General features: G+C 34.5%; 1 non-coding gene across 1 annotated transcript; it reads left to right on the forward strand.

The window, feature by feature from the left end:
- Positions 1-22,390: 22,390 nt before the first annotated feature.
- LOC114913692 (small nucleolar RNA R71) lies at positions 22,391-22,496 on the forward strand. Its single transcript, XR_003799605.1, has one exon. It is a non-coding gene; the product is annotated as a small nucleolar RNA R71 (small nucleolar RNA).
- The last annotated feature ends 3,145 nt before the right edge of the window (positions 22,497-25,641 follow it).

Below are 25,641 nucleotides of genomic sequence, written 5' to 3' on the forward strand. Positions count from 1 at the left end.
AGTGATTTTAAAATCTTCTTTTAACCAATCTCAATGAAGAATCTGCTTCATGGGGGTATAGGTGGAAAGGACAAGATATGTAAAAGTTCTCCTTATTTCTTCAAAAAAAAAAGTTTAGTATTGTCTCACTGAGTAATTGGACCTCTTCGCCTAAGTAAGCATTGTGGTTCACGTAAAAAGATGGGGATGCTAAGAGATCTGTTACAAAGTTAGTCTCACCTCATAGCTTTTCTGGGACTCAAGTCAATAAGCTCGAGGGATGTTCTACACAATGCCCTAAAGCCAACTGGTTTGGGAGTTATTAGCCAAAAGCTTGCTATATGGGTCAGCTAGAAAGCTCAAGAGGCTAAGACATTACACTAGACTCTTTTTGAAAAAATATATATATAAATAAATAATAGATAATAAGGAGATTAAATTGTAAGAAGATAATAAATTCAACTCACATCAAGTTAGACGACTTAAAGAGTAGAGTGGAGAGTTGGTGAAAGAAAATCTTTAAAAATTTCTATGGCTAATACTCAACCACTAACTGGATCGAATTAATAATCTAATAAAGTACATCTTTAATTGTCTGGCCAGATATCAGCTATCTTTAGGAGTGCTTAGGATAACTTTTAATTCAAGGATAAATCTGTATATATTGCTAATTTATCTATTTTACTTGAGGACGAGTAAAGTCTAAGTTAGAGAATACGATAAACACTTAAATTAAGTCACTAGAGGCACTTAACTATAATTAATTATTTCTTATTTATTAAGAATTTAATACTCTCTAGTCTATTTTATAGTTAATTAAGTAATTGGGCTCATACAACTCAAATTGGATTCAAATTAGTTTAGATTCGACTGAACCAAGCAATCAGCTCCCATTCAAGCGTGAATACGACTTACTCATGAAGGAATCAGATGCAAGCTCTCAAGATTCAAAGATCCAGATTAGAAGTTAACATTTCACATGGATCTAAATGTGAACATGACTTAAATCAAGGGCTAAGAAGCAAATCCTCTTGATCCAAGGGCTATCAAGACATCACTCCACAAAACCCTAACAGGAGGTGCCTCATCCAAAGCAATCTTCATGTGCCGCCCCACTCAAGTCCCTTATTCACATGAAGACATAAGAAGAGAAGGACCCACGCCTCTTCCCATCTCATTTCCATGCACCTAACTCCTCATGCACAAACTCAATTTTCGCGCACCCTCTCTCTTTGTTTCCTTCTTTTTTACATGCTAACTCCTCTCATTCCTCAAACTCTCATCTCACATGCCCTCCTCTCTATAAATACATGCCTCCATCTCTTCTAAAGGGAGACGCCCCCTTGTGGGGATCATCTCTCTCCCTTCCATCACCCTCTCTCTACCTCTTTCTCTCCTCCATCTAAACTCCATGCCTCCACCCTTTCTCTCTTTCAATTAGGTCTCTACTCCTTCCAACTGCTGCTCATCATACCAAGACCCTAAAAGCTCTCTTCAAACTGTTGTGCATCAATTTTTTGAGTTTATGTATGAGTAAATTCATCAAGATCAAATCCAAATAGCCTACAGACTAAGAAATAACCCATACTTTAATACCTACAATCCAGGCTAGGGGGTTCAACCAAATTTTTCATGAAAATCACAACCAATGGTTATCCCGGTACTAAAAGGATCTACATTCATAGATGTGCTTTATTATGACATACTCTATTCACAATATCAACTTTCTCCAACTATCTATAGCCCATTATTTGAAGAAAATATTCTGCAAGCATTAGACATATAGAAAGAACCAATTAGATCCTTCACTTTTCTATGAAATTCTTAACCGAACTAGAAATTCAAATTGATCAATCAGTAATTGCATTCAGTAGGGAGGAGGAATGAGAGTTGTCTAGTCAGCCTGAGAGTAATCCAAAGGGATAATACATGGCTAAAAGTTTTAATGTCCCTATAATTTTTTCTGAACAATCCAGTATAATTAAAAAGATCAACACAGATAATTTGACGAAGGTAGAAATATTTATAGAGAAATCAGAATGATGGGATGAACCAATTCCATCATCACCCTACTTACCTATAGTCCCATTCTCAAATACTCTAGAATCATCCATTCCTTGTAACAAGGAGGATAAATTGATGAAATGATGAAATTAATTGAGACTTTCCAAAGAGCATAAATAAATAATGTAATAAAGGAAGCTACACCCACAATTTTGCCTCAGGATTTATTATATCCCTATCTGACTCATTTTGGGGTGGATGATTTTGATATAGATAGTTATATTACAGAAATAAATGACCTAGTAGAAACATCCTACTTTGAAACCACCCCATTTTGAATCAAAAATTATGAGCCATCACCTAATCCCCTAATAGCTCTCTTGTTAGAGTCACTATCTACTCTAGAGCTGAAGCCACTTCCTGATGTACCCACTAACATCCTTCCAGTGATCCCTAACTAAGAAGCCCAACTGTAGGTGTTCTAAAAGCACATAAAGAAGCTATCGAATAGGATATCTCTTAAATGAGGGACAATGATATTAAGATTTTTATGATTGATTTCTTTATTTTTGACACTACTTTCGAGGGCTACCTCTAAAATCTATTTATAGCACTAAAATAATATATGAAGATAGATTTAATATTAATTTTAAAAAAGTATCATGCTATAGATCAGAAAGAGATGATGCCGAGATACTCGAAAAAGAGATTGTGATAAATTAGAATATAGTTGAAGAAATTCTTAAAATACCACCCCCAATCTTGACCCAACAAACACAGTCCCTTCTTGATCATCATGAAGACTATGATTATATTTTTAGATCCTAGTGCAATATGCTTGTGAGAAATATTTTTTTTATCTAGGCTAATCATTGATAAGTGGCATATTTTTATATTTATTGAAAGTATTTTTGATAATTTATGGTACTAACATCTTCTTAAAAATTTAATTTCATGAATAAATTATATTTTTTATAAAAATAAATAATTTTTAAAAAATATGAAATTAGAACATATTTATGAAAACTAAATATTGATTTAATTGAGCAATTTAAGTACCAAAATAATAAAAAAATTTAAAAAATTTAATACATATTTTTTCTTATTTTTCAGGCAAAAATTGGAGCAAAAATCAAGCCAAAATATCCTAAAAAATATTAAAAATTATCTTCGATGCACGGTGGACCGGCCGCTCGATCCACAGAATCAAGGATGTGGTCCACAGGAATAGTTCATGATCCACAGGCACGGTCCACAATGGAAGGAAAGCTTTTTGCACTGATCGATGGTCCAGATCAAATCTGGAGCTCGATCCAATGGCTGTGGTGGTTCTCGACTTTGTTAAAGAGAGATTTGTGTGATCTAACGGCTGAAATTTTATTTGAAGTGTGATCAGATGGTTAAAAATATATTTGACTTTGATAAGGATTAAAACATCAGATTTTGGGCTGATTTGGACGGTCCGAAGCTGATCCGACGGTCAGAAATAATACTAAAGAATTTTATACGATTTTTAAGAGTTTTAGGACTCTTTTTTCTACTAAAAAAATATAAAAAAATTACCTATAAATAGGAGACTCGGGAATAAGTGTAGAGAGAAAAAAAATCAGAGAAAAAGTAAAAAAAAGAAAAAAAATCAAAGAGCTTTAGAGATCAAATATTAAGAAATTATGGAGCTAGAGAGCCTAATGCGTGGCTAAATCCCTTCAATCCAGGAATACGATGAAGTCTGTAAATAGATTTTATTTTTTTTTCTTGTATTTAATTTTTATACAATAAATTATACTTTTATTTTATATTTTTTTATTTTTTTTTGAGTTATTGATCTAACCTACATGACCTATACCCTCTATTAATGTGCCGTGATCCCTGGATACGGTACGTACTTTAGAGAGATAGATCATGATATATTAGATTAAATCTTATATCTTGTAATAGAATTTAGACAGTTTATACTCTAATAGGATGAGCTGTAATCTACTGATATAGTCTGTATCTCTTAGAGATAAGCTATGCTAATATCTTAATCACAAGAATTAATATTACAGCATAAGAAAAAAAATAATAAATCTAATTTGCAAGGTGGATTCAAAATTTTTGGATTATTTTTCTGACTTATTTTCTTTCATAAATTAATTTATATTTATAATTGAATTTTTGATTTTTTATTTCTATTTAATCCTTCTACAAATAATTTTCTTTTATTTCTTCTTAAAAAAAAAGAAGATAATCTTAAATTCTTGTGGAAATGATCCCTACTCACCCGATCTATATAGTTTGAGTTGGTTTTTATTCTTGACCGCCTACGACAGTGATCAAAATTTTGGCACCATTGCCGGAGATCTAGATACGATTATTTTTTTAAAAAAAAAATTAGTCTTATTCTTAGTCTCTTTTTATTTGCTTTCTAATTTGCTTAGTTCCTTAGTCAAACTTATTTTCTTTCAAAAAAAAAAATCTCTACATTGACACCTCATAATCTACTTAGAAAATTAGATACTTAATCACAAAACCTAAAAAGTGAAACAAATCAATTTACCCTTGACTAACTATCAAATCTAGCCATCTTTTCTTTTGCATTACATAAGTCCATAAAACATCTTAAGGGCACAAACCCTAAACAAGATAAGGTGGAGATTTCATCACCCTTTCTTGACCCACAAACTACCATCCTGCATATTGTATTGACCTAAATCTTAACTTAAAATCAATTAGACGTTGGCCCCTAAGGACTCTCGAGCTCAATAGGATAAGAGATCCAAAGAGTTGGACCGGGTTAGGATTAATCAGTTTGACTGGTGTCTAAAAAAGTGGTTCAGAGACTACATCCTAAAGGAAGATGGTTATTTAATTAGTTCTGTTCACTTATCTGGCTAACTCAGTGGTGTCTAAGGAAAGTAATGGGGGGATCCCCACCAACCTTACACTTATCTGGCCAGTTGAGTGGCTAGTCTTTTACCTGGAGTGCTCAAAGGCAATCTTGACAGTTAGGAGCTGTCTAGATCTAGGGTTACCCTCAGCTAAGATTGTCTGCATAACTTGATTACTAACCTACAATCATTAATCCTAGTTAAAACACTCTTCTCTATCATCTCTCGATTTAGGACTCCTTAAGCTCTCATCTTTAGAATTCTCTTCTCATCTATCTCTCTTTCCTTTTCTCTTTAAAAAATAAAAAAAAATTATAAAAATAACTAAAAATTCTCAATTTTTTTTTTGGATAAGGATATCTGGTCGATTAATGAGAATTGATTTAAACCATATCCTAATCCAAGAAAATTCTGAGTCCACAATGAGTGAAGTCAATCAACCTCCGGTCTTAAAAGATCTTTGCTATCCTATTGGGTCAGCCCAACCATCTTGTATCAGACTTCTCCAAACTAATGCAACAACTTTTAAAATTAAACCTCAAATCATTAACATGCTCCCTAAATTCACTGATAATGAAGATGCATATATTTTTATTAGAGACTTTGAGGAAGTATGTGACACCATGAGAATACACCAAATATCAAATGATGCTATTAAACTTAGGCTGATTAATTTTGCTCTCAAGGATAGTGCTAAGAAATGGTTATATAGTCTGCCCAACCACTCGATCACAACTTGGGATGGATTTGTAAAAACTTTCTTGAAAAAAATTTTTTCACATTATAAAACAGCTAAGTTAAGAAATAAAATTAACCAATTTTATCAATTTGAGGATGAGTCTTTCTGAAAGTATTTTGATCGTTTCAAGAATCTTTTAACCCAATGCCCACACCATAAAATTGAGACTTAGAGACTATACCAAACATTTTATGAGGGACTAGACCCAAACTCTAGAACCATGCTAGAGTCAATGTGTCAGGGCCAGTTTATGCTTAAGGAAGCCAATGAAGCCTGGCAATTCTTAAAGGACCTATTAAAAAAGAGCCTACAGTGGGAAGCAACTAGGGAACCTACAAGAGGTGCTATGCACCAAGTATCCACATCCCTAGCTACAGAGGCCAAAATAGATACTATACTATGTAGTTTAAAGGCCTTAAAACTCAAGGGACACACCTAAGTGAACCTACTTTCAACAACCACTTGCAATGGGTGTAATGCCACAGACCACATCATGGAAGAATATCCCTTTTTGATGAACCCAACTGGGAACGAAGTAATACAAGTTAATGCTGCCTACTACAAATCTACAAATGACCCTTATGCACCAACGTATAACCCAGGATGGAAGAATCACCCTAACTTTTCTTGATCACAAGGGTCAAATCCCAGTGGACCTGTCCTTAATCAATCCAATCAAAGGCCCACTCAACCATCAAATTATTCACAAGGCTTCAACAATGATCAAAGGCTTAATGCACTAAAAAAAGGGTTAGAGATTTTAATAAAAACCACTTTTGATAGTATACAATTTAATGACCAAAAGCATAATTCACTAGAGAAAAGCCTTGAAGCCTTGACAAAAAACACAAACAATTTCATGCAAACTACGAGCCAACTTGTAAATTCAAACACCCAAGCCATTGCCTGTCTAGAAATGCAATTAAGTTAGTTGGCTACCACCATTAGTGAAAGAGAAAAAGAAAAATGGCCAAGCCAACCTGAACCTAACCCAAGAGCCCAAATTGGTCAACAATCTCAACCTGAAGGTCGATTCAACCATGTAAGTGCAATTCACACCTTAAGGTCGGGAGTTAAGTAGACAATCAAATAGGTATAACTGAGAACCAAGAAGACCAATCGACTGAACCACAGACTGATCAGACCAAGTTTGACGAGCCTGAATCAATAGAGGTTGATGAGCCATCCAAGCCAATTGTAGAACCCATCACTAGGTTCAAGCAAGTTGAGATATCAACCATCAATCCTATAGCTCCTTTTCCAAATAGACTTAGGTCCAACAGACACTCAGCCCACATGGATCAAATCTTAGAGATATTCAAACAAGTGAAAGTAAATATTTCTTTGCTAGATATGATCCAACAAGTTTTCACTTACGCTAAGTTTCTCAAAGACCTATGCACAAAGAAGAAGACCACTAATGTTCCCAAGAAAACCTTCTTAGTAGCTAGTGTGAGCTCATATCTTTCAAGCCACATGCCAGTCAAGTACAAAGATCCAAGGTCTCCTACAATCTCATGTGTCATTGGAGAAACCATCATTGATAGGGCCTTGTTAGACCTAGGGGCTAGTGTGATATCTTACCTTATTCGGTCTATGAAAAAATGGGGATAGGAGAATTAAATCCTATAAAAATTACATTGCAATTGACAGATCGATCAGTAAGAATTTCCAAGAAAGTTGTGGAGGATGTGCTAATCAAAATTAGTGATTTCATTTATCCTATGAATTTTATGATCCTAAAAATTGAACCAGTGTTAAATCCAAAAGGTCACATCCCAGTCATCTTAGGTAGACCATTTTTAGCGACCACTAATGTCCTGATCAACTATCGCGATGGACTCATGAAGCTCTCATTTGAAAACATGTCCATTGATCTTAATATTTTTAATCTTAAAAATAAAAAGGACCAATTAGTTGATGTAAACTTGATCCAAGATGAGATCTATGAGACCATTGACCCAAGGGAAGAAGATTTTAACTGTAATCTCTGGCTAGATCAAAAATTTAAAATAGCTTATGAAATTTCTTCATCTAGTAATCAGAGAGTTCATCCACAATAGCAACCACTTATCGAATCACTTGTAAAGATGAATTTTTCGAATGAACCAATTGAAGAAATTCAAATCCAGAAGGTTAATGTCCTGCTTGATTCACCTCACCCACCTTATCCACTTGAATTTATCAATCCAATATTTGATACAGGATAAGTGAGGTAGAATTAGTATGGTTTGGCTGAAGACAATAAACTTAGCACTCTTTGGGAGGCAATCTAAATTTTTTTATTTTGTTTTAACTAATCTTCATTTTTTTTAGGAATAAAGGACTGCTCTATGTGGAAGCACCTATCAATAATTTGGTCTGGCTGAAGATAATAAACTTAATACTTTTTGGAAGGCAACCTAGTTCCAACTTTTGCTTTTGATTTCTTTTACATTTTGTTTAGGTTAATTGAGACTTGCTTCGTATCTTTTATAGAGATTTGAAGACAAAATTGGCTAAGTTGGGGGGAGAACTAATTTTCAAAATACTTCTGGATCTGGTGACATCTCTCTTTTTTTTCTCTTTGCATGCACCCTTCATTTTTTCTACTCCATTGAGGACAATATCGATTAAGTTAGGAGAGAGAATAAAAAAAAATTAAAAATTTTTTTAAGTCCTCAAGTAAGTTAGTATTTAGCATTTAAGTACTTGATTATACTTAAAAATTGAGTTAAACCAAATATTTTTAAAAGAAAATTGATATACAAATTAGAGAGTTTGTGAGATATTGAGGGATCAAGTATTAAGAAAATTTAATAAAGAGTTAAGTTTAGAACTTAAATAATTTTCTTTGAGCATTTCTAAATTTTTCTGCCAGCATCAAAGAAGAGTTTACTTCTTATAAACTTGTGTAAGGTAATTATATATTTTTTTATATATTTAAAAAAAGTATTCAAATACTTCATGCTGAGTAACTGGGCCTCTTTGTCTAAGCAAGCATTGAGTTTTGTGTCAAAAGGTATGAAGGATAAAAAAGCTTTGTTGTAAAGCTAGTTTTAACTCATAGCCTGTTTGATTCGAGCAAGTAGGTCTGAGGGGTATTCTATATCTAGTGTCCTAAAGTCATTTAGTTTGGTAGTCATTGGCTGAAAACTCACTATATGGGTCAAACAGAAAGCTTAAGGGGTTGAGACAATCAATAGCGGTACAACATAAAAAAAAATAACAATAATAAATGAAAGATGGAAGTAACAATATACCTGTCCATATGAGGTTAATGATTTGGAGATAAAGGTAGGAATAATTTAAAAAAAATTCAAAAAATATTTAGTATTCTTAGCTTAACTCCTATATTGATTAGTATTAATACTCCAATGACATACCTTACTCACGCTCTACTGAACATCAGTAGCTCTTTCGAAAATTATTTGATGAAATTTAAAATTTTAAGTTAAAAGCCACTTAATTCTAAATCTTTTTTTTACTCGAGGATGAGCAAAGTTCAAGTTAGGAGGTATGATAAGTGGTATATTTTTATATTTATTGAAAGTATTTTTGATAATTTATGATGATAACATCTTCTTAAAAACCTAATTTCATGAATAAATTAGGTTTTCTTATAAAAATAAATAATTTAAAAAAATATAAAATTAGAGTATATTTATGAAAAATAGATGTTGATTTAATTGAACAATTTAAGCACCAAAATAATAAAAAATTTTAAAAAATCTAATGCATATTTTTTTATTTTTCAGATAAAAATTGGAGCAAAAATCAAGCTAAAATATCCTAAAAAAAAATAAAAATTACCTTTGGTGCATGGTGGACCGACTGCTCAGTCCACAGAATCAAGGGTGTGGTCCACAGAAACAGTTCGCGGTCCACAGCGGAAGGAAGGCTTTTTGTGCTAATCGATGGTACAGATCAAATCTGGAGCTTGATCCAATGGCTGTGGTGGTTTCCGACTTTGTTGAGGAGAGATTTATGCGATCTAATGGCTGAAATTCTATTTGAAGTACGATCAGACGGTTAGAAATACATCCGACTTTGATAAGGATTAAAACATCAGATTTTGGACTGATCTGGGTGGTCTGAAGCTGATCCGATGGTCAGAAATAATTGTAAAAGATTTTATACGATTTCTAAAGATTTTAGGACTCTTTTTCTTATCAAAAAAATATGAAAAATTTATCTATAAATAGGGGACCCGAGAATAAGTGTAGGGAGAAAAAAAAAATCAGAGAAAAAATAAAAAAATAGAGAAAAAAATCAAGGAGCTTTAGGGATCAAATATTAGGAGATTATGAAGCTAGAGAGCTTGATGCGTGGCTAAATCCCTTCAATCCAGGAATACGATGAAGTCTGTAAATAGGTTTTTATTTTTTTTCTTGTATTTAATTTTTATGTAATAAAATTATGCTATTATTTCATATTTTTTTATTTTTTTTTTGAGGTATTGATCCAGCCTACATGACCTATACCCTCTATTGATGTGCCATGATCCCTGAATACGGTACATACTTTGGAGAGATAGATCGTGGTATGTTAGATTAAATCTTATATCTTGTAATAAAATTTAAATAGTTTATACTCTGACAGGATGAGCTGTAATCTACTGATACAATCCGCATCCCTTAGAAATAAGCTATGCTAATATCTTAATAACAAGAATTAATATTACAACATAAAAAAAATAAATAAATCTAATTTGCATGGTGGATTCAAAATTTTTGAATTATTTTTCTGACTTATTTTCTTTCATAAATTAATTTATATTTATAATTGAGTTTTTGCTATTTTATTTCTATTTAACCCTTCTATAAACAATTCTCTTTTATTTCATCTTAAAAAAAAGAACAAGATAATTACCTTAGATCCTCATGGAAACGATCCCTACTCATCCTATCTATATAGTTTAAGTTGGTTTTTATTCTTAACCGCCTACCATAGTGATCAATCATCATAGAGCATTCTACGAATATTTTTTTATCATGATGATAAGGTCTCCTGATTAGGCTTGTCTTTTTGAAACCTTGAGGGATATACCCAAGTTAGTTATAAGTGGGACTCTCTCATAGTATCCAATTGAATTGAAGACGTTAAACTTAGCACTTATTGCGAAGCAATCCAATTTTTTAGAAATAGTCTTAATAAAAATCTGGCTGAAGACTTTAAACTTAGCACTTTTGGGAGGCAACCTAAATCTTTTCATTTCACTTTTATTTTTCTTTTCAGTATTTAGGAACCCGACTCCAGAAAAGATTATCAGCCAAGTTGGGTGAGAACTACATTTGTTATCTTCAAGGACCAGGCTGAGCCAATAACAAATTAAGCCCAGGTGAACTCGTTCTTTTTCTCTTCTTTTCATGTATCACACTCTATTTCTCTCCTCTATTGAGGATAATATACTTTAAGTTGGGAGGGAAGAGTAACTAATTTAATTAAGTCCTCAAATATGATCAGAAATAACTAATTTTATGTATCTAAATTTTATCTTGATTTAGAGTTAATCAAGCACTCTAATCAATGAGTGATTAACGGTCTAGATAATTTTAGAGATATTGAGAAAAAAATTATTAAAAAAATTCAATGAATGGTAGGGTTTAGATCAAACTAAATTATGGAGTGATTCTAGAATCTTCTTCTTACCTATCTAAATGAAGAATCTGCTTCATGGAGATATAGGTGGAAAGGCCAAGATATGCAAAAGTTCTCCTTATTTCTTCAAAAAAAAAAAAGGTTTAGCATTATCTCATTGAGTAATCGGGCCTCTCACCTAAGTAAGCATTGTGGTTCACGTCAAAAGATGGGGATGCCAAGAGATTTGTTATAAAGTTAGTCTCACCTCATAGCTTTTCTGAAACCTAAGTTAGTAAATCTGAGAGATGTTCTACACCTAATGTCCTAAAGCCAATTGGTTTGGGAGTCATTAGTCGAAAGCTTGCTACAAGGATCAGCTAGAAGGCTCAAGAGGGTAAGACATTGCACTAGACTCTTTTTGAAAAAAATATATATATAAATAATAGATAATAAGGGGACTAAATTGTAAAAAGATAATAAATCCAGCTCATGTCAAGTTAAAGGACTTAAAGAGTAAAGTGGAGAGTTGGTGAAAGAAGATCTTTAAAAATTTCTATGACTAATACTCAACTACTAATTGGGTCGAATTGATAATCCAATGAAGTACATCTTTAATGGTCTGGCCAGATATCAGCTACCTTTAGGAGTGCCTAGGATAACTTTTAATTCAAAGATGAATCGATACATATTGCTAATTTATCTATTTTACTTAAGGATGAGTAAAGTCCAAGTTGGAGAGTGTGATAAACACTTAAATTAAGTCACTAGAGGTACTTAATTATAATGAATTATTTCTTATTTATTAAGAATTTGATGCTCTCTAGTCTATGTTAGAGGTAATTAAGTGATTGGGCTCACATAACTCAAATTGGATTCAAATTGGCTCAGATTCGAGTGAACCTGGCAACTAGCTCCCATTTAAGTCTGAATGCGACTTACTCATGAAGGGATTAGATGCAAACTCTCAAGATTCAAGGATCCAGATTAGAAGATAACCTTTCACATGGATCCAAATGTGAACACGACTTAAAAATCAAGGGCTAAGAAGCAAATCTTCTTGATCCAAGGTCTATCAAGGCATCACTCCACAAAACCCTAACAAGAGGCACCTCATCCAAAGCAATCTTCATGTGCCGCCCCACTCAAGTCCCTTATTCACATGAAGACATAAGAAGAGAAGGACCCAGCCTCTTCCCATCTCATTTCCGCATGCCTAACTTCTCTCATGCACAAACTCAATTTTCGTGCACCCTCTCTCTTTATTTCCTTCTTTCTTACATGCTAACTCCTCTCATTCCTCAAACTCTCATCTCACATGCCCTCCTCTCTATAAATACATGCCTCCATCTCTTCTAAAGGGAGACACCCCCTTGTGGGGATCATCTCTCTCCCTTCCATCCCCCTCTCTCTACCTCTTTCTTGCCTCCATCAAAACACCACACCTCCACCCTTTATCTCTTCCAATCAGGTCTCTACTCCTTCCAACTACTGCTCATCAAGCCAACACCCCAAAAGCTCTCTTCAAACTGCTTTCCTCCTGTTTCTCGAAGTCTAGGGGAGGTACTAACCCTAGCAACCCCTCTTCTTCTTCTTTGCCACCATCATATTCCTCCATAGATTCCTTCTTCACATCCCAAGAAGTCTAAGAGAGGTCCTAACCCTAGCATCCCTTCCATCAAATCTAGGAGAGGTTCTAATCCTAATATCGTTACGCTTCTTTTTCATATTCCATACTTTCATCTATCTTTCTTCCTTGGAGTTTCTAGATCAAGTCTTCCAGCCATCCTGCCACTATCTGTATAGAGGAAGATGAATGATTCAAGGAGACACATCTACCATTGGGTATAGCTAGAAGATCAACTTGATTTAATTATCTTGTATCACACTTTTATTTTTTTTTTTTATGTATGCTTCTTTATTTGATCAATAAAAAATATTTTTATTATAATTTTCTTATTTTTTTTATATTTCTTGTAATCTATTATTTTTTTTATATTTTTGAAACAATCAATTAGGATCTCTGTAGATATAATTCTGACTCATTCTATCTACATAGTAAGTGAGTAGGATTAATTTTGGTGTGCTATGATGCGCATTATTCAACTGTGTGTTTATAGGAGATGAAATTAGAATAGATCAATCAAAATCTGATCACATCTGATTGTGGTGCATCTTATACTGAATGGCAAACTAAAAATGCTTATGGTTCCTCTGGGGGTCTTCTAACCTATTGGAACCCATCGTTGGTTATTGGCACCCCATTTCATTTTGGGGATTATTTGATTAGCACATATTTTTCTATGCTAAATGGAGGAGGAAATGCATGGTTACTAATGTCTACAAGCTGCATGAAAGCGGGGAGCATTTTGCCATCTTCTCTGAATTAAAGTGGATCATGTCAGCTCATGACAGTTCTGGGGTTATTTTGGGAGATTTTAGCATCACTCGCTTTAGCATGGATAAAAGAGGTGCTAAGAGTAATGTATCAGAATCCCTTCAGTTTAACTCTCTTGTTAATGACCTAGAACTGATGGAGATAAGTTATCCAAGTAGAAAGTTTATGTGGACCAACTTCATAGAGGAGGCTAGCCTTGCAAAGCTCAACCGATGCTTTATATCCTTGAAGATGCACCATCTCTTCCCTCTAATTGCACTATTGTCTACGGTAAGAATGACCTCTAATCACACTCGTCTTCTCATTTCATTCACCCCTGATCAATGCCCAGCAACGAAGCAATTCAAGCCATTGCGGTTCAAAAATGCATGTACTCCTATCCAAACTTTGACTCGCTAATTCAACTCTGGTGGTGCATGGCTCCATCATCGAATGATGCAGCATCTAATCTCATCATAAAGCTCCATTATTTGTGATCCAAACTCTAAACTTAGGAAAAAGAGTTGTTAAGCAATATTAAGTATTAGAAAAAGGACATCGAGGATAAAATCAAAATACTCAATAAATTAGAAGAGGAGCATAATTTAGTTGCAGATGAAAGGAAGGAAAGAGTCGCCTAAAATTGAAACATGAAGAGATGAACCGATAGGAAGAATCTTATTGGAGGCAAAGATCTAGAAAGCTTTGGTTAAAAAATGGTGACCATAATACCAAATATTTCATATCAGTGCCTCGACCAATGTCAGAAGAACTTCATCGAGAGATTCAATATGATAGGGCCTCTCACAACAGAGACAAGGATATTCAGCAAGCATTTTACTCTTTCTACACCACCCTCTAGGTGACAGCAGAACATCCATAGGTCAATGCTTACAGGAATGATCTATACAATGAAAATTGTGTTGATCTAAGCTCACTTGACAATCCTTTTACTGAGCTTAAAATCATTATAGGTCTACATAACCTAGCAAAAGACAAGTCCCCTGGCCTCGATGGCTTTCCAATGTCCTTCTTTCACAAGTACTGGTCCACCATCAAGCCTAATATTCTTAACTTCTTTAATGCCATTTATAACTCCATGATAGACTATGCTCATGTTGTCTTAATTCCCAAAAAGCAATCTAGTCTGCATGTTAGAGACTTCTGACCTATTAGCTTCAAGAATAGTATAATCAAGCTGCTATCTGATGTTCTCTTTGCAAGACTAGACCAGGTTATTGGTCACTTCATTTTGGGCTCCCAATCGATATTCATCAAAAATAGGCAGCTATACGAGAGCTATGTCATAGTAGCTAAAGTTCTTTTTCACTATAGAAAATCGAGAAGCAAGGGTTTGATGTGCAAAATTGACTTTAAAAGAGTATTTAACAGCATCTCTTAGCATTTTCTTCAACAATTGTTGGATAAGAGAGGGTTTGGACCTAAATGGAGTAGTTGGATTTCTACACTGTTGGAGTTAGAAGATTCTGCACTCATAATCAATGGTGTGCCTGGCAAACGGATCCAAAGCAAGAGAGGGTTGAAGCAAGGTAACCATCTTTCATCATAAATGTTCATTCTGGTGGTTGATTTGCTTAGTAGAATACTTAGCAAGGCAGCTTCAGAGAATACCATCTAAGGCATCGGACCCTCAAGCACCATGAGCTCCATTTAGTGTTTATAATATGTAGATGATGCATATCGTAGCACACCAAAATTAATCCTACTTACTACTATGTAGATAGGATGAGTCGGGATCGTATCCGCAGGGATCTTAGTTGATTATTTTAAAAATATAAAAAAAAATAATAATAAATTATAAAAAAAAACTAAAAAAGAAAAGAAGCGTGAAAAATAAAAATACTTTTTATTAATCTAATAAAGAAGCATACATAAAGAAAAAAATAAAATTATGATACAAGACAACTAAACCAAGTTGATCTTCTTGCTGTGTCCGATGGTGGATGTGTCTCCTTGAATCCTTCATCTTCCTACATGCAGACCGTGACAGGATGGCTGGAAGACTTAGTATAGAAACTCCAAGGAAGAAAGGTTGATGGAAGTGGATATGTAACAGAGAAAGGGTAGCGGCACTAAGATTAGAACCTCTCCTAGATTTGATGGGATGTGGAAAAGGGATCTATGAAGGAATATATTGTGCTAGGGTTAGTACCTCCCCTAGACTTATGAAGAAGAGGAAGAGAGAGAGAGAAAGAGAGAAGCTTGAAGAGAACTTAGGCATTGGCTTGATTGAAAAAAAGGGAGGCCTTGGGGTTCTATTTATGGAATGAGGAGGCTAGGGTTTTATGAAAAGAGAGATGGAAGTGTGAATAAGGACCCTTGAATCTTCATATTGATTCTTCTCCATTGATCAATAAGTCATGTTCACACTTAGTTTCATTTATCTTTTAATCTGGGCCTTTGATTGGAGAGGTTGCTTCTTGACCCTTGATCTTTAAGTTGCATTCATACTGAAATAAGAGCTGATTGCTTGGTTCACTCAAATCTAAACCAATTTGAGTCCAAATTGAATCGTATGAACTCAAACTCCCAATTACCTGCAAAATAGACTAGATAGTATTAAATTCTTAATAAAATAATATTAATGATTATAATATTTAGTACCTCTAACGTCCTAAATTAAGTATTCATCACACCTCCCAATTTGAACTTTACTCGTCCTCAAGTAAAATAGATACATTAACATTGTACACCAAATTATCCTTGAATTGAAAATTATCCTAGATATTCCTAACTATAGTTGATATCCGGCTAGATCATTAAAGAGGTACTTCATTAGATTATCAATTCGACCCAATTAATGGTTGAGTATTAGCCATAAAATTTTTAGAGATCTTCTTTCACCGACTTCCCACTCTACTCTTTAAGTCCTCAAACTTGATGTGAGTAGGGTTTATTGTCTTCTTACAATTTAGTCTCCTTATTCTTTCTTTTTTTTTAAAAAAAAAAAATATTTACATGTATAGTGAGTGCAATGTCCTAACCCCTTAAGCTTTCAATCGACTCTTATAGCGAGCTTTAGGCCGATGACTCCCAAACCAGTTGACTTTAGGGCATTAGGTATAAGGCATCCCTCAGGCTTACTAACTCAAATCAAAAAAGGCTACAAGTTAAAACTAACTATACAAGAGGTTTCTTCACATTCTCACCTTTTGACATGAACAATAACGCTTACTTAGACGAAGGGGCTCAGTTACTTAGTGAGAAATGCTAAAAACTTTTTTTTTATTTTATCTCTCTTTCTTTCTTTCTTTCTTTCTTTTGCATATCTCGACCTTTCCACCCATATCCCCATAAAGTAGATTCTTTATTGAGATGGTGGGAAAAGGATTTTAGAATCACTTCAAAATTTAGTCTGATCTAAATTCTTTCATTAATTAGATGTCCTTAATAATTTTTTTCTTGATATCTCTAAAATTATCTAGATCGTTAATTATTTATTATTAGAGTGCCTAGTTAACTTCAAATTGAGATAAAATTTAGATGCACAAAATTAATTATTTCTGACCATACTCGAGGACTTAATTAATTATTCTCCCCCTAACTTAATTTTCATTATCTCCAATGGAAGAAGAGAATCATAATAGAGCAAAAATAGAGTGTAACAAAGAAGAACACCACCTGAGTTCGATGTGTGTAATGTTGATTAAGATGTCGTTCATTACTGGGCTAGTGTGTTCTTGACTCCATTGGTCATGGTGCTCTTCCCAACTTGGCTAATTATCCTTTTCAAAAATTTCTATAAAATAAAAAGAAACTGGATAGTTGAAAAATAAAATATTGGGTTACCTCCCAACAAGCACTAAGTTTAAGGTCTTCAGCCAAACCAAGCCAAAGTTCAATTGTAAACTGGATCCTGTAATTTAATTGAGTCAACTTGCTCGCCATCTCTAATTTCATCCACATAATATTTCAATCGTTAATATTGGGTTGCCTCCCAACAAGCACTAATTTAAGGTCTTCAACCAGACCAAACCAAAGTTCAATTGTAAACTAGATCCTGTAATTCAATTGAGTCAACTTGCTCGTCATCTCTAATTTCATCCACATAATGTTTCAATCGTTGGCTATTTACTTTGAAGGTGTTTCTCTGTTTAGGATCTTTGATTTCAATTGCTCCATGAGGAAACATCTGAGTTATGACACATGGTCCATCCCAACGTGAACGGAGTTTTTTAGGGAATAGTCGCAACCTCGAATTATAAAGCCATACTTTTTTATTAGGTTCAAATATTTTTTATGAAATATATTTATCATGATAAGCCTTAGTTCAAGCCTTATAAATTTAAGAACTCTCATATGCTTCATTGCGTAGCTCTTCTAATTTATTCAATTGTAGTCTCCTATTACTACTCGTATTTTTCACGTCGAAATTGAATTACTTTATGGCCCAAAATATGCGGTGTTCTAGCTCTACCGACAGATGGCAGGCTTTTTGAAAAATGAGTCGGTAAGGAGACATTCCTATCAGGATCCTGTATGCAGTACGGTAGGCCCATAATGCATCGTCTAATCATCCAGACCAATCTTTTCGATCAGGCCTAACCGTCTTCTCAAAAATTTGTTTGATCTCCCTGTTGGAGACTTTCACTTGGCCACTAATTTGGGGGTGATATGGTATGGCAACTTTGTGAGTGATTTCATATTTCTTCATTAAACTTTCAAAGTGCCTATTCGTGAAGTGTGTACCTCCATCACTAATAATGGCTCTTGGACAACCAAATCGACTTAAGATATTCTGTTGGATGAATTTGATTACCACCTTGTGATCATTCATTCTGGTTGCCATAGCCTCAACCTATTTAGATACGTAATCTATCACAACTAAAATATATTTATATCCATAGGATGGAGGAAAGGGATCCATAAAATCGATTCCTCAAACATCAAAAACTTCCATGACTAAGATGGGAGATAGGGGCATCATATTTTTTCTAGAAATATTTTTCATTTGCTGACAGCGCAAGCACTCAAGGCAAAATTTATGTATATCCTTAAAATAATGTCGGCCAGTAAAATCCACTTTGTAACACTTTTACGATCATTTTCTTCCCACTGAAATATCCCCCGCATGCATAAGAGTGACAAAAGGTAAGTATACTTTGATACTCACCCTCAGGGATACAGCATCGAATCACTTGGTCAGGGCAATGTTTGAACAATTCGAGTTTCTCTCAATAATAATGTTTGACCTGTGAGAAGAATCGATTCTTCTCTTATTTTGTCCAATGGAGAGAAACTTGCCCTGTTGCCAAGTAGTTAATGATGTGGGCAAACTATGGGATTTGGTCAGAGGATGTTGCAAAAAGTTGTTCGTCAGAAAATTTCTCTTTGACTTCATCTATAGCCATCGTATGATCAACTAAGATTCTAGAAATGTGATCAGCGATCATATTTTCAGAATCCTTCTTGTCTCGAATTTCTAGATCAAATTCTTGAAGCAGAAGGATACATCTGATCAATCATGGTTTAGTATCTTTCTTTGAGAGCAGATGTTTCAAAGCTGTATGATCAGAATACACTAGAATTTTAGACCCTAACAGATATGAACGAAATTTATCAAGGGCAAATACCACCACTAGTAGCTCTTTTTCTGTCGTAGTATAGTTCAATTGAGCATCGGATAGAGTTTTGCTAGCATAATAGATTACATGTGGCTCCTTATTAATTCTTTGACCTAAGATGGTCCTTATTGCAAAATCGAAAGCATCACACATAATTTTAAATGGGAAGGACCAATCAAGAGATTTTATTATGGATGCTGTTGTCAGGGCTGTTTGTAATGTGTAGAAGGCTTGTAGACATTCTTCATTAAAGACAAATGGTGTATCCTTGGCCAGCAGATTGCACAAGGGTCTTGATATTTTGCTAAAATTTTTAATGAAGCATCTGTAAAATCCAGCATGACCTAAGAAAGATCGTATTTGTCGAACCGAAGTGGGGGGTGGTAGTTTTGAGATGATCTCAATTTTTGCTTTATCTACCTCAATCCTCCTTTTGAAAATAATATGTCCCAATATGATTCTTTTTCGAACCATAAAATGGCTCTTTTTCCAACTTAAAATCAAATTTGTCTCCATGCAGCACTTAAGAACTTTAGAGAGGTTATGAAGACAATCCTCAAAAGTAGTTTCAAATATGGAGAAATCATCCATAAATACTTCGAGATATTTATCCATCATATTCAAAAAAATGGTCAAAATACATCATTGAAATATAGCGGGTGCATTGCAGAGTCCGAACGGCATACGTCGAAAAGCAAAAATACCATAGGGGCAAGTGAAGGTGATCTTCTCTTGGTCATCCAAAAATATAAGTATCTGATTGTACCCCGAATAACCATCTAAAAAATAAAAAAATATTGACCTGCTAGCCATTCTAGGATTTGATCGATGAAGGATAATGAAAAATGATCCTTTCTAGTAACGGCATTGAGTTTCCTATAGTCAATGCACACTTGCCAACCAGATGGTGTGCGAGTGAGAAGCAATTCACCTTCTTCATTCTCCACCACAGTAATACCTACTTTTTTAAGTACTACTTGAGTAGGGCTAACCCATTTACTATCGGATATGGGGTAGATGATTCCAGTGTCTAACCATTTTACCACTTCTTTCTTCACTACTTTCTGCATATTTGGGTTCAGTCTCCTCTGCATGTTTCGATGGGGTTTGGCATCGCCTCGCAATGAATATGGTGCATACAGATGGAGGGGTCAATTCTTTTTAGATCGATAATGGACCAGCCGATAGCCTCTTTATTTTTCTTCAAAATACCAACCAATTGTGCTTCTTGATCCAAGGTCAAGTCTGATGCAATGATCATCGGAAGGGTGTCATTAGGTCCTAGGAATGCATACTTGAGTGTGACCGAAAGTGGCTTTAATTCTAGTGCAGGTGGTGATTCTAATGATGGGACTGTGGGTGTATTGGCTAATGCAGGCAATGGCTCATACTTGATTGTCCAATGGAGAGTAGTTTCATCACTTGATGTATCAATTAAAATGTTTACTTCTTCACTACCTCCCTCCATATCATAGTCGTCCACTCCAAAGTACGTCAAATGGGTGTCTCAAAAATTATGTGCAAAAATCATTGATGTTGCTTCCTCTATAATATCCTTGAATGTATCTATCTCGAAGCAACTATCCATTGATGGTCCCTGGTGCACTAAACATATTTAATCTCAGTTTCTTATTCTCAAATGATACGTCCATGACTCCTGTCCTACAATTGATGCACGCATTTGCCATAGCTAGGAAGGGTCTGCCTAAGATAATGGAAATTTGCCTTGGATTCCTACTCAGTTCTATGTCAAGGATTAAAAAATCAACTAAAAAATAGAACTCATCTACCTTGACCAAAATATCTTCGATCATCCCACGTGGTGTCTTAATTGATCAATCAGCTAACTATAGAGTGACCGATGTGGGTTTCAATTTTTCAAATCTAAAAAGTTTATAAACCGAGCTAGGTAAAAGGTTCATACTCGCCCCTAGATCTAGGAGAGCTTGTTCGATGTGAAGATCTCCTATAATGCAAGAAATGGTAGGGGTACCTGGATCTTTAAGCTTTAGAGGGGTAGCGTGCTAGAATCAGAGCTAGCTTGTTCGGTGAGACATACTTTCTTCGAAAGTTGTGATCGAGATTTACGTTTCTGGGTGCACAATTCTTTCAAAAATTTTGCATAAGCTAGGACCTGTTTGATTGTATCTAAAAGGAGGAGATTAATTTGGACTTGCTTAAATAATTCTAACATCTCATCAAGTCTTCCTCCTTTCTTATCCACAAGAGTGGGGGCATTTAAGGCACTCGAAAATGGGGTTTTAGGCAAGTAAGGTGATTCTGGTGCAGTTGATCTCTTTTCTACGTTTGTGTCCTTCTTGCTCTTAGGTGATTTGGGCTTAGTCAGAGGTCTAAGATCGGTCTCATTGATTTTACTCATGTGTTCCATGACCTTCCCACTTTTGAGAGTCATGATTGATTTGGCATATTCAGAAAAGGTATCTAGAGTATTGAAGCTCTCAACCATGAATTGTCCTCTCGGATTGCTCTCAGATTGGCTAGATAATTTTTCTCCTTCTCTCATACTGACTGCGGTTGCTAGTTGACCTATTTGGGTCTCTAGCTTAGCAATGGATTGCATGTGGGAGTTAAGGGTCTGGGTGTTGACTTCTAATCGTTCTAGCGCTTTTAGAATCTTATCCTCAAAAGCTGAGCTATGACCAGTGATAGATGGTTGAGGAGTATTTTGAAACTGGTGGTATGGTCCATGCCTATATGTCGGATCCTGATAATTTGGTCTAGGTACAGTAGGGCCAACCACTGGCTGTGATCTTCAAAAAAAATTTAGGTGGTTTCTCCAGTCGGGGTTATAAGTATTCTAATATGGATCATTTTCTGATCTACGAGCTTGTTGGGCTTGAGCTTGCTAGACCTGCTCATGCACAAATTCAAAAAATTGAGGTGCGGTTGGACATTCACTAACAAAATGAGTCGGGCTTGCACACAATGCACAAACATCTTGCACTGGATTAGGTAGAATCGAAGAGTGTCCGGTATTCAGAAGACGGTCTAATTTTTTAGACAATTCATCTACCTTACTGTGGATATCCATAACATTTCCAATCTGATAGATTCCACATCTTTTCTATTGAGACATGGGTTGTTCTCTAGAGGTGGCAGACATGTGATGTAGGGAGTTCTCACTAAGTGTTTCAAAGAGCTGCCAAGTCTTATCCTCACTCTTTAGCATGAATGTCCACCACACGATGCATCGATCATTTGTCGGTGTTTCTCCGATAGACCATCATAGAAACACTGAACAAGTTACCATTTGGGGACAGCATGGTGGGAGCATTTACGAATAAGATCTCTTAACCTTTTTCATGTCTCATGAAAAAGTTCACCATCCAATTGAAAAAAATTAGTGATGGCTTTTTTAATTTGATTTATTTTTTCAATTGAAAAGTATTTCTTAAGGAATTCTCTCGGCAGATAGTCTCAAGTTGAAATGATTATGCAATCTAGAGAGTTTAACCAATACTTGGCTTTGTCCTTAAGTGAAAAAGGGAACAGTTTCAGCTTAGGGCATCATCGGAGAAGTTTTGAATTTTTACTGTAGAGCATATCTCAAGAAATTCATCCAAGTGTTTATACGGATCCTTATTCATCAGTCCATAGAATAATGAAAGTATTTGAATAATGCTGGACTTGATTTCGTATTGTGCCGCCTCCACAGGAGGAGGCTGGATACATGACGAGTAAGTATAAGATGAGAGAGTAAAATACTCTCTCAATTGTCATGGTGGGTCAGTCTCTTGTTTTGGATCCATGGTTTTGATTTGGTTTATTCAAATTATTTTTTCTAGCTCTAGATCTAATAGGTGTAAATCAGGTTGTAATGATCGGTGTCCTAGCATGCACCCAAAAGATCTCACTGAGTTTTAATTCAACAAGTTTTTTTTTTTTTGAAAGAGAAGAGGAGAGTAGGAGGGAAAAGAATTCTAAAGAAAAGAACCTAAGGAGTTCTAATACTAAGAAGATAGAGAAGAATTAATTAGATTTGATATTTTTAGTCAACAATCAAGTGGTTCAATCAATCCTATCTATGGGTTATCCTAGATCTAGACAGCTCATAACTACCAAGGTCACCTTCAAGCATTCTAAGTAGTAGACGAGCCTCTCAACTGGCTAGATAAGTATAAGGTTGGTGGGGGTCCCCCCGTTGCTTTTCTTAGACACCAACTGTGTTAGCCAGGTTAGCGAACGGAATCAATTAATGAACCACTTTCTTTCAGGACATAATTTTTGAACTACTTTTCTAGACACCAGTTAAACTGACTAACCTGAACCCGATCTAACTTTTAGGATTCTTTGTCCTACTGAGCTCGAGGATCCTTAAGGGCCAACGTCTAATCGATTTTAAATTAGAAGTTTAGGTCAATGTAATTGCAAGGTGATGATTTGTGGGCCAAGAAAGGGTGATGAAATTCCCACCTTATGTTGATTAGGGTTTTGCCTTTAAGATTTTTTTTTTTATGAAAATATGCAATGCAAAAGGAAAAGATATCCAAACATGTTAAGTAGATTTTAAAATTTAATTGATTTATTTATATTAGTCAAGTGTTATATATTATCGTTGTATTCCTTTTATATTATGTTATCTTTTAGCAAGAAGAAATAAAAAATAAATTTTTAAATTAGGTTAATTAGATATTAGAAGATCAAGTGAATCTAACTAAATGAAAAGAAAATCATACTAAGATTAAAAGGCAAGTAGGTATTCTACAAATAAAGCAATAAATCAAATCTACTTTTAGGATAATAAATTATTCTAAACTATAGAAAGTAGTAAATCACTAGAAATAATAGGCAATAATAAATAAGGTAACTACTTAACTATGCAAATAAGGTAATCTCACAGTTAAGAATAAAAGGTAACTATGTAATCTAAATAAAAGGCTAAGAATCTAATCTACTTATGAAGTAAGAAATCACTAATTATATAAAATAGTAAATTATTCTAATCTATAGAAAGCAATAAATTACTAGGTTATAGGAAGTAAAAAATATTTTTATGTATGCAAATAAAGAAATCTAAATGTAAAATAGTAAATCTACCATATACGAAGAGTAATATGAGGTAGAAATTTTGAAAAAGAATACATAAAAGGCAATCAAGTAATCTAAAGTAAGAAATAAAAATCTAAAAAATAGTAAAATATTTTTTTATTTTATAAATTTTTTTTCAAAACAATCACGTCAAAATCCCTGACAATGGTGCTAAAATTTGATGCGTGTCATAGCACACCAAAATTAACCCTACTCACTACTATGTAGATAGGGTGAGTCGGAATCATATCTGCAGGGATCTTAGTGGATTGTTTTAAAAATACAAAAGAAAAAAAATAATAAATCATAAAAAAAAATTAAGAAAAAAAAAGTATAAAAAATAAAATTACTTTTCATTAATCTAATAAAGAAGCATACATAAAGAAAAGAAATAAAATTATGATACAAAACAACTAAACCAAATTGATCTTCTTGCTGTGCCCGATGATGGATGTGTCTCCTTGAATCCTTCGTCTTCCTCCGTGCAGATAACGACAGGATAGCTGGAAGGCTTGGTACAGAAACTCCAAAGAAGAAAGGTTGATGGAAGCGGATATGTAACAGAGAAAGAATAGCGGCACTAGGATTAGAACCTCTCCTAGATTTGATGGGATGTGGAAAAAGGATCTATGGAGGAATATATGGTGCTAGGGTTAGTACCTCTCTTGGACTTATGAAGAAGAGGAAGAGGGAAAGAGAAAAAGAGAAGCTTGAAGAGAACATAGGCATTGGCTTGATTGAAAAAGAGAGAGGCCTTGGGGTTCTATTTATAGAGTGAGGAGGCTAAGGTTTCATGAAAAAAGAGATGGGAGTGTGAATAAGGATCCTTGGATCTTCATATTGATTCTCCTCTGTTGATCAATAAGTCGTGTTCACACTTAGTTTCAGTTATCTTTTAATCTGGACTTTTGATTGGAGAGGTTGCTTCTTGACTCTTGATCTTTAAGTTGCGTTCACACTAACATAAGAGCTGATTGCTTGGTTCACTCAAATCTGAACCAATTTGAGTCCAAATTAAATCATATGAACCCAAACTCTCAATTACCTACAAAATAGACTAGATAGCATTAAATTCTTAATAAAATAACATTAATGATTACAATATTTAATGCCTCTAGCATCCTAAATTAAGTATTCATCACTAGATGATGTAATTATCTTTTGTAAGGCATCCAAGGATCAACTTAACATCCTAAAAGTGATTCTCTACTCCTTCGAGCTCCTCTAGGGTCTCAAAATTAATTTTCAAAAGTCCAACCTCACTGGGATCAGTCTAACTAATGTGGAAATCAAAACTTCTATAAGAATGCAAGATTGCCCAGTTGCCTGACTTCCAATCAATTATCTTGGCATCCCTTTTCATTACTTAACTTTAAAGGCAAACAGCTAGAGCTTTCTACTAGAAAGAATTGAGAAAAAACTCTCAGGTTGGAGACAAAAGGTGCTATCACTAGCTGGGCATCTTACTCTCATCAACTC

The sequence above is a fragment of the Elaeis guineensis genome, chromosome 14 (genome assembly GCF_000442705.2).
Source record: "Elaeis guineensis isolate ETL-2024a chromosome 14, EG11, whole genome shotgun sequence".
NCBI lineage: Eukaryota > Viridiplantae > Streptophyta > Magnoliopsida > Arecales > Arecaceae > Elaeis > Elaeis guineensis.